This window comes from Spea bombifrons, chromosome 3 (genome assembly GCF_027358695.1).
Source record: "Spea bombifrons isolate aSpeBom1 chromosome 3, aSpeBom1.2.pri, whole genome shotgun sequence".
Taxonomy (NCBI): Eukaryota; Metazoa; Chordata; class Amphibia; order Anura; family Pelobatidae; genus Spea; species Spea bombifrons.
Window position 1 is genome coordinate 32,258,736 of NC_071089.1, and position 9,260 is coordinate 32,267,995.

Here is a 9,260-nt window from a genome sequence, read left to right on the forward strand (position 1 = left end):
ATAGATATTACCTGTACATGCACTGCATTACAGTGCTCTACTGCCCACTGTAAATAAAGTCCTGGAGTTCCTGGGTCAAGCCCTGATTCTTTGGGTCTCTGGATCAGTTTCTTTTTTCTCTGGGCACTTTCTGCCTATGCACCCCAAGTTACTCTCACAGTAGAAGGGGAGCTATGGTAGCCTACCCTGGGAACTTCATAGTTATGCCTGAACTCCACCGGAACTCTAGTAGGTAGACCTCTTGTTGCCTGCACTGTGTATAACAATTTCCACTGAGACAAACATATACTATATGGAATATTGTTTGTATACTGACTCGTTATATTGACTATACTGAACTTGACTGTATTCATTTTTCTAATTTTGAATATATTGAGGCTTTGTCAAGTGGTCCACCAATAGCAGAACCCTGAAGACAACAGTTGTAGGTCTTGCTCTGGATACAGGCTGGACAGAATTATGTTACCTAGTCTCTTATATGTTACATTGGGTTTTTTTTAAATGAAAGCATCTATACTGGTAATCAGGAAGTGCTATCCAAAATACAAACCATTAGGCACTTCACATTACCAATCTAATCAAAAATATTACTCATTGCCAATACCGGCCTTAGAAAATATTACTGTTCCTGTATCCTGGCAACTACTTAGAAGACACAAGTGCTGGTACTTTAGTAATTAGCAATTTATTTTTACTGCAGCAGAACACAGAACACAGAGATAAAGAATTATCCCTATTTAGGCAAACATGTGGGTATGTTAATCTAAATGAAAGCAAGGGATCTGCAAAGAAAGTTGGTTCAGAAATAATTCACAAAAACTCGTGGCATTTGTGTGAAGTGATAAATTGATGAAGCTATTTCAAATTATAATGTTTTGGCTTCACTTTTATCTATATGACAGCAATACACAAAGCTGTTAAATCCAATTAAGCATTACCGATCTACTGATCTATCATCTTCATTTTACATCCTTCCTCCATCATTCAATATTTTAGACCAGTATTCAACTACACATTCGACTGGACTGGTTATATTATTATATACATATTATATTATTCACCATATTGCCTTCTGATTCTTATGGTTTTTGACCACTAGAAATAATGCTGACCCTGGTTCTGTTCTATTTTAGCAACCTTTCTACACTTTGCTGTTACGGACGTGCTTTATTAAATATCAAATTCTGCCAGATTTGATTATCTTATGTAAAGCGGTACACAGAATATTGTACTGCTTAGTTTATTATATATTGAGTACACTGTTAACATAGTTGATTAAACAATGTATGCATAGTCATTGGCTATCAGACCTTTGATAATGAACAACAATCCAGTTTAGTACATTATAATTAAATACTACACTTGTAATTAGCCTTTTACCTTTCATAGTTACAACAATAAAATGCATGCTTAATTTGGCAAACAAACAAAACAGCACTATATCACTGAAAGTGAAAATGTATAAAACTGTCAAACATTAGAGACAGAGCCTTATTAGCTCAGAAACAGAACTGAAGACCAGTGAGGCTTCAGCATAAAACATCTAAAATGTTTGAGAGGTTCCATGGCTAGCAAATATACTGAATTTGGTACCTTTCAATTTATTGGGAAGCACAAGCAAATTTCAAAATAACTACAAATCCAAGAACAAAAAAAATACAAATACAAGCTTTTCTAAAGGAAGATCACAGAGCCACAAGGGCCTCAGAGACCTTACCATCAAGTGGAAAGTATTGGCTCTGTACAAAGAGATTATTCCCATGCTGTTGTACGGGGCCCAGATGTGGTCCCAGTTGGCCACAGTCAGTCAAGCCATCACAAGGACCTTTTCTTGATCTCCAAAATGGACAGTAGAGCATACAGTCACCTACAAAGACCATTTTTTAAAGAGATGCAAAGGAGTGCACGACATACTAACTTTATTGAGAGCCTGCTTTGTGTGCAACTATGTGTAGGACTGTGAGAGACACTGTGGCTATGTGGGGAACTCCATGTCTTTTTTTTACTTTCTCCCTCTCTGGGGCTTAAAATGGGAAAAGTAGGACTGCTCTATCCCTTGCAACTGGAATACACCCTGGTATTACTTGGATGTTAACAAGTTTGTTAGGGAACAGCAACTGGAGGAAGTTAAACCAGACATGTGGTCCTCTGGTGTGAATCCTAAGCTCATCAGAGCCAAGGACATCATAACTCCAGGTTCCTTGATACCAAAGCAGGGACTGTTTGGACTAATGTGGCATCCAACAGCCTGGTCAATAGACACATAAGAACATTTATGTATGCTAGGGGACTGTACAGTTATAGATACTGCTCAAAGTGCATTGTGGTGGAGGAGACTTCTGTACATTTGTTATGGCACATTCTTTTGTTGAGGAAAATAAACTCAGATTCTTTGGAGAGGAAGTTTCCTACCAATCCTTTTGCATGGAACCAAAGTTTGGTGCCTTATGTGTTGTGTTAGGGTCCCTTTGTGGTTTGCCACCTGAACCACCTGATTAGTCACTGGCCTTGGATATTTGTCATATCCCTTATGTTCTAACTCCCTTGCCAAAACACCATCAGGTCTCATTTTACTGCAATACCACATTTTGCACCATTTTGAACTGTTTCATGGTTTTTTTTTGTGTGTTTTTATGATATATGCGGGAACTGCCACTTCCTTCCCGGACTATACTGCTGCCTTACCCTAAGGGTACTTGTGATAATAGCTTTGGTAAGTACACAGATTTAAACAAAATATTTGAAGCTGAGGGGTTATAAATGTTGTCTCTAGAAACAATGGCCCTTGCATGTTATTTTCCACATGGGCAGAAACCTGAAGAATAAAGTGGAAAATATTCCAGCAAACCACATAACAGTCACTCAGTCCCAATTATAAGAAATGCCAAAATCTTTTCTTGTGATTTGTGTGCGGAATTGGACACCCTGTTGAGATCTCAGATGATCATCCTGGTTGTCCACCACACATGGTGTGATCAAAAAAAGCAGGGTTTTAGCAAGGCGTCAAACATCTTTTAACCTTGCCAGAAGAAATAAGCAACAAAAAAATCCCTGCTCATCAACTTAAAAGTATTAAAAAATAGTATAGTGGGTAAGGATTCTTTTACTCATGTGCATTATTACTGTACTTGGAGGATGTTGCTAGTGACACCTATCTTGTGGCCGAAAAAGCAGAACTATGATATTTTTGACTCAGTGCTAATACATATATGTATATGTATGTACACTGAACATGCAAAAGGGGGGATCATGGAACATGAACAAACTTAGCAAAACAATGTTTTTGCTTTTATGGTACAAAAGACGAGTGAGATTGTTACAGCTGCAGTTTAATGTTCATAAAGGTAAAACAATGCACTTGGCATGTCAGAGTCCAAAGGTGAAATATGGCACAGAGGGTACTATACTGTCAGCAACAACAGAATAGAGAGACTTGGGAGTAACTATTTCTAATGGCTTACAGGTAAGCAGGTATTGCAGCAAAGCATCAAAACGAAGCAGGTTATAAAGCTAGGTTATAAAGCTAGAGGCATTAGTAGCAGAAAGAAGGGCATAGTTATGCCACTTAAGATCTCTGGTCAGACCTAAGCTAGAGTGTAGCTCTACTTTGTACAGTTTTGGAGACCCCATCCCCTGAAAGATATTGACATTTTGGAGAGAGTTTAGGGAAAACCTACTAAAATGGTGAATGGTTTGCAGGATCAAAATATTAGCAATGACTAAGGAATCTCAGTATGCTTGATGGAGAGAGGAGATGTGATTGAAACATTTAAATATATAAAATAATTTAACAAGGTACAGAAGGGAGGTCTATTTCAAAGGAGGAGAAATTATAGAACAAGAAGTCATAATTTAAAACTACGGAGTCAGAAGCTTACATGTAATATAAGGACTTTTACTTTACTGAGAGAATAGTAGGTAAGTGGAACAGCATCCCAGTAGACTTAATCATCATTAGGTGTAACATCTTAAAATGATTCTCAAAGTTTGTAACCACATCTTCAGCATCAAAAATACATTTTTACATAGGAATAGGTTAAACGTAATTAATAATAACATAAAGGCCAGGGATTTCATTTGTTAAATGTCAAGGAAACTTCATGAAAAGAAAGCAACAGATGTGACAGAAACTTGATTCCCAGCTTGTAACAAAACAACTACATATTATCTTTTTATCATCTTCAAGAGAAGCAATATTATCATTATAATGCAATTGTGTGAGGCTGTTTTAAAGTTCTTGACTACAATAAAAAGATATCAAATAATGTATTATCAGCTTTGGTCATTGATATCATACCATCATGGTAGTCTACTTAGAAAAAAATGATGTCTGGCATAACAAACATCACTATACAAAAGTTTCAGGCTAGTTTGTAGCTAAATATGATGGCATTAATACCCATAATGGTGTCAATGGTAACAGTTTGCAACAGCCTGCCTGTGCCATCTTAGCACCTAAACAGCATGTCTGTCCCATCTTTTCCCCCAAACAGATTCTCAGTGAACCCTAACTGCTTCTTGGTGCCATCTTTATCCCCAAGCATCTTGTCATTGCCCCTTAACAGAATGTCTATGCCATCTTTGCCATGAAAAAGCTTGTCAGTGCCCCTAACCAGCCTGCTCCATCTTTGCTAAACAGCTTGTCAGTCCCCAAACAGCCCACCTTTGCCATATTTGCCCCCAACCACATAGACATTCATGCTCACATACACTTAAGCATTTACGTTAACACACACTTATACATAAATTCTCATTGTAACATACATTCATACATACTCCCTCCCATACCCTCCCACTCACTAGCTGACTGTTATCTTGAACCAGTCTGCCCATTCTCCTCTGACCTCTGACATCAGCAAGGCATTTTCCACACAACTGCTGCTCACTAAATATTTTCTCTTTGTCGGATAATTCTCTGTAAACCCTAAAGATGGTTGTGCGTGAAAATCCCAGTTGATCAGCAGTTTGTAAATCTGGCACCAACAACCATGGCACATTCAAAGTGACTTAAATCCCCTTTCTTCCCCATTCTGATGCACGGTTTGAACTTAAGCAAGCTGTCTCGACCACATCTACATGTCTAAATGCCTTGAGTTGCTGCCATGTGATTGGCTAATTAACTATTTGTGCTAACAAGCAATTGAACAGGTGTACCTAATAAAGTGGTCAGTGAGTGTAGGTACATTGTTAAGCATTCATTGGTCTAATAAAAATAGGTGTTGTTTATTAAGAATTAGCAAATGCAAACTCCCCAGGATACAATCATGGCCAGGATGCAAGCGGTACAGTAGAGGGATAGAAGGCTGTAGTTAACCTTTGCAATGCCACAGATATGTATACTGAAAAAATCCTACCTCAGATCACTGTAAAACTAAACATTCTATACTATATTCTCAATCACCAACTTATAATAGAGAGGTGCAAAGAGAAAGACAAGAAAATAGGGGTGCTATGAACCTGAAGGGTGGTGGAATACGTGGAACAGTCTCACAGCAGCAATGGTCATAATACAGTGAGGTTATTTAAACATGCATGGGGTAGGCATATGGCTCCTGAATCCAAGACAAGACCAAGGACTTATTAATGTTTGAGCCTTTACAGCAGATGAAACATGCATGCTAGATTTGGCTGAAAGGGTCTTTTCTGCTGTGAAATTCTTTTTTTATGTTCCTCTACAAAAAAAAGGAAAATGAATAAGTCCAAGGACTTTGCCACCAGGTTGAAATGGAGCTAAACATACACTTTTACACTCCACTCCCTTACTTGCCCCCATCTCTCCTGTTTGTATCGTCTTTGCAGAGAGATCAGAGGAGATCAGACAACGGCTGAAGGTAAGTGAGCAATTGGGATGGCAGATACAAGGTAGAGAGAGAGGGCAAGGGCACAGAAAGGGGAAGGAGGGCACAGAAGGATGCAGGTAATGGGTAGAAAAGACTAGGTGGATAAGGGCAGGGGGCAGAGAGGGATTTATTTCTGGGCAAAAAGTGTTGCTTTGAAATTAAAAAATGCCCTCTGAATTTCATCCAAAACAAAACAGAAATAAACTAAGTTTTTTGTCAGAAAAAGAATATGGGGTTTGTTAAGGGTAGACAACCCCCAGATAACACAAGATAACTCATTTAGTTGAATTTAGTTGAAAGCTAATAAACTTGACAACAAAAAGGGATTTTAACAGACTTCACTGGATCTATCTCATGAATTTTGGAAGGCATGATTAGGACGATATTAGCTATGTATTTAACCCTTAGGGCTTCGGTAACAGCATCAGGATCCATAAGCAATTGTACTAGACAGAGATGCCCCCTATGTCTGCTATGATACACCCTGGCTTTAGAGCCATTATCGTCGGCCATATGAAATAATTCCCATCTTTCCGGCATACGAGCACCATAATTTAGGGAAACAAAATTCAGCTTGCTCCTGGATGAAATTTGTTAATATCCCTTCCCAATCTACATAGGCTACTTTTAGAGTATAGTAGAGTGTCCTATGATAAAGTAAATCAAACTAATCTCAAGCCCTAGACATGAACATTCTGGATGCCATCCTTAGAGTTCTTAAATTGAATTACCTTTATGATTTGAGGAAATCATATATTGAATACCTGAGTATAAAATTAATCAAATCAATGTAAGAAACTTTACAAGTAAATTATGTAAAAAATGGGCGCAGATTAAGTCTAACCTTCATAAATGGTTGAAGCATTAGATTACATGGTTAGGGCGCATCTGCCAGTCAGCGACACACTAGATATGACATAATATCTGGCACTGTACTGACTGGAAGACGTGAAGAGCAAGACTGCACTGCAGTCTTAGAGGCAGACTGCCAGAGACTGAGAACTGGGATGTGAGGGCAGAAATATGTTCGCATAAATATAAAGGGAGCATGCTTAGAAAAGGTTATGAAGGTAACGTGGAAATAAAGCTTGGTGGGTATGGAAATGATGCGAGTTTATGTTAGGGGGTATGAAGATGGAGGGGAATGATTGTGGTGTAACATGGAGTGATAATGGTAGGGGATGGAAATGATGGTGGAGAGGTATATGGTGATGATGATGGGGTATAAGTATAGTGGTTAGGAGATACAGCTTGTGGGGGACTTAATTATGATATGAGTGGGTATGATGATGGTCAGCGACAGGCTCTAACACCATACTCTTCCTATAGCAATCAGTATTGTTAGTATAATTGTATTATATATGTTAAGTATGTGGCATTATCAGTATTTGGAGAGGGTCTCAAGGTTAGCCATTCCTGTTTTCTCAGACCCCGTAGCCGTCTGTAGCTTGACACAGCAACACATGCACTTGGATAAATGCACAAATCACCATAAACACAAATCACTTGTATAGAAATTCCGGGTAATAATTTATCAGACCTAAGTTCAGAAATATTGTTTGAGCAGCTGTGCACCAGGTAGCAGCTGCCCTAGATCTTGTGAACCTTCAATTGTTAAGGGACAATTTACTGCTTGGATGTAAAGAGAATGGTACCTACCAGAATGCATACTGCCTATTGCACAGTTTGGTGGATAATGTTCTGGGGCTGTCTTTCAGTTTTTTTGGCCAGGCCCCTTAGTTCCAATGAAAGGTAGTGTTAATGCTTCAACATGCAACGACATTTTATAAAATTGCAAAGAAAATTGCATACTTTGTTGCATCAGTTTGGGGAAGCCCCTTTCCTGTTCCAGCATCGCTGTGTACCTGTGCAAAGCAAAGACCATAAAGTCATAGTTTGAAGTGTTTTTGGTGTGGATGAACTCGAGTGGCCTGAACGCAGTTCTGGCCTTAAAACCACTGAACACCTTTGGAATGAATTGGAACGCTGATTGGAAGCCAGGCCTTCTCATCCAACATCAGTACCTGACGTGAGACCAGTACCTGACCACACAGAAAATTGAATCTTTAGTTGAAGTCGATACCTTATATTGGGTCAGCATAGAAAAGGTGCCAAGTTACAAAAGCTTTTGGGACCAATAAGTACAATAGAGTACCATGGTCAAGTGAAACAAAGCGTGAAGCGAAGGCAGAATAGTTCTAAGTAGCTTTGTAAGGTATACAGATGACCTTTATTGTGAGAGCTGCTCTGTCATAAACTCTGCTTTTAAAATAGGTGGAAACACTCTTAAAAACATAAATACAGTTTGAATCCGATTTTGAGAATTGTTTTAGCACATTTTTTGAACCTTTGATGTAGATTATGTCTTCTCCTTCTTTTAGCTTTGTTGTATAATTGGTCTCACAGAGATATATTACAAATTTAAGCAATGTTTCAAAAATATATTTCTTCTACTTTTTTGATGTACTAGGCAGAGTGTTGAGATAGTGTTGCCTTCAGCTATGTTTATAGGAGTTTTTGATGTGCCTCAGTTACTACTAACACTCAACATATTATTGACAAAGCTACCCGCTCAGCGTTTGTTTTCCCATAATGCCCTTTCCCTCTTAACATATTGTCATCAAATAACTGCACAGAAACAAGCAACAGTAGTTTAAATTATTAATGTTTATAACAAATTCCCATATAGTTATAGGCTACACGTCCAAGTGGAACATTTTTGCTGTATCTACTTTGTAAATAAAGGTGCTTAGGGTGTTGCTAATACAGTCAACAACATAAACATTTACAAATCAGTATGTTTAAAAATCTTTAAGACATTGGGATCTTTTAAGGATCACGACAGCCATTGTATGCATTGTCCCTTTTTAAATTAACATTTTTCCATTTAAAAATGCATAGTGGGATTCATGTGAATCTCCCTTATGCATTTGCTTTCTTTCCCCTGCTCCCCATCTTCCCAGCTTTTGGGTTTGCAGGAGATTTGTTAAACCACATGCTGTGTACTCATGACCAGCTAATGAGACTCCCTTGTGCCTATTCACGGAAAGCACTCACACTTCGATCAGAGCACCTCCTAGGCAGTAAATGGCTGCTTTAAGCAGCCAAGTCTGTCGCAAACATCTCTGAACAGATTGAGCAGAGCTCTGTAGCTCCAGAGCTGCAGTTTCTTCTAAAGGTAGGTTATTTTTTTTTTCTTTGGCACTGAGGGCCATCCAGAAAATACTAAATGTATGGCGGGCCTTAATGCGATAGATAAGATAGATACCATTCCATATTACAATCACTTTTAATTTTTGTATTTTCAAAATGTTTCCAAATATAAAAAAGGCCTAAAAGTTGTAAATGAATGCACTTATGTTTTTTGTCTACTAAACTAGTGTCTTTGTATTACGACATAAATCAAAATAATCCCACATG